The sequence below is a fragment of the Borostomias antarcticus genome (assembly GCF_949987555.1).
Source record: "Borostomias antarcticus genome assembly, chromosome: 1".
In the NCBI taxonomy this organism is placed as follows: Eukaryota; Metazoa; Chordata; class Actinopteri; order Stomiiformes; family Stomiidae; genus Borostomias; species Borostomias antarcticus.
In genome coordinates, this window is record NC_140234.1 from 25,030,572 (window position 1) to 25,032,810 (window position 2,239).

Sequence of the window (2,239 nt, forward strand, 5' to 3'; positions counted from 1 at the left end):
TGTTAATGGTTAGTTCATTATAAACTAGAAGTTTATAGCAATCTTTGGGGCTGAAATAATGTCTACAAATAATTTGTAGACTTTTAGTAAATGTTTAACAAATCATTTGATAAACATGAATAACAAATAAATAAGGCATTCTTAAAATAATTAACAAATGTTTTACTACATATTAACTAACATTAATTAATGTTGAACACATAATTTACAAGTAATGTTGATAATGTGTTATAAATCATCTACAGATCATTTGTGAATCTTTAACTAGTATATTTACAAATCATTTATGAATCATTTACACATGTTTATAAATGATCTGTTAATGATTGGTTCATTATTATTAAATGTTTTATAAACCATCTACAGATCATTTGTGAATGTTTAACTAGTATATTTACAAATCATTTATGAATCATATGTTAATGATTAGTTCATTATTAACAAATGTTTTATAAATGCCTTATAACTGATCATTATTATAAAGTGTTACCACTAGTTGTTTAGAATTTACACTTGCTTTGTCAGTGCTTGTCTAGCTTGTTCTATAGCCGGTTTCTTAGATGCCAGCATTCTTTGCTAGGTTTGCAAAAACATTTTTAAATGCATCCCTTTGTCCCGTGCATGGCAGCTAACCTTAGTTTGCCATATTAATTGTCACAGAAGCTGAAGGTCAACCTGCTATTTTCTGGCTAGCTAGCTAGCTAAGTTCTTTTGCCAGCTCAGTTAGCTAGATAGGCTACAACAAGCCAGCCACAGTGGTTTTTTACCGTGGTATTGAATTGAGTATCGAGAATCGTGGAATTTCACTGGTATTCGTATTGACTACCAAATCTTTGGTATTGTGACATCCCTACTAGTTACTGAGTAAAATTCCCAACTATCATTACATTTCTTCCCTGATTGGTTCAGAGTCTGCGAATTTCCACTGTGCGCGTTTAAATGATGGAAAGGTAGCTACCATGTTGAGTAAGTTTGCGAAACAAACTAATGCTAAAAAACAAACTAACTTGTTGCAGTTTATAAAGTGAGTTCACACCAAAGATTCTGAACCATCCAAGTAGAAACAGACAGCTGCTGAAAATGATTCTGATGTAGGAGGACCCCCTGCCCACCTACAGTGTGCCCCCCTGGGTGTGTGGCCCAGCTACATTTCTCCAGGCCCATCCACATAAGAAATCCTGGCTACGCCCCTGAGGTGGCTCATGATACACCCCTCCACCAAGTTTCATGAAAATCGGTCTGGTAGTTTTGTCATAATCATAGTCCAAAAAGTGAATGGAGGTGAATGGGCAGTCCGGCTGTGTTTGGGTGGCCTTGGGATCTGACCCATGATTCGGATCCACTCCAAAATGTAAGCGGTTGTAAGTTGGCCCATGCTACACCTCTCCACCAAGTTTCATAAAATTTGGTTTGGTAGTTTTTGTGTAATCCTGCTAACAAACACACACACACACGCACGCCACCGAAAACATAACCTCTGGCCCTGCGCTGCCGTTGGGGCGGAGGTGATGATACTTTAGTAGTGAAAGGGCGAGTAGGGGGTATCTGCAGTGGGAACTGCACACTTTAGCTCATCCACTAGGTGGTGCTGTGAGTACATGTAGGCTCCAGAGGATTAATTTTTGACTCACACAGTCACAGTCTCACGTGTTTTCAACATTTTATTGATTTTATTGAGATCCCATACATATTCAGTGCAAAGTATTTACAAGGGCACAATACACATTACTAAAGCAGGTAGACTGAACGTACGTACTCTATAGCTTTGAGCAACAACGGGGCCAAAAAGAATCCAAATGTAATATGATGACGCTGTTTTTCCACTGATGAGAGGAGCAGAGTCTGGTTGTCTGGGCTGGCTTGGGGATCTTAAATAATAGTCTCATAACAGCTCATGTGCTGACTGTGTGTATACTGGGATGTGACTGCTCCTTATCCCTCCAGCCCCCCAGCTCTACCTAGGCCCCCTCCCAGTCCCCAGCCATCTCTTACTGACCAAACTGCTGCCCTCAGTCTGTGTCTCAGCAGCTCAACTAACACCTCATCATTAAAAAAATTGACTTGATCTGTAGATGCAGGTGAAGCATATTCCTGTCTGTGATGCATCAAAGCCAGTCGTGGTTGTGGAGAAGATGGGGACCAAAGGGTCCCCCGAAGTGAATAAGGTAAGTTAGCAGGCAGTCCTCCGTCCCTCCCTCCCTCCCTCCCTCCCTCCCTCCCTCCCTCCCTCCCTCCCCCA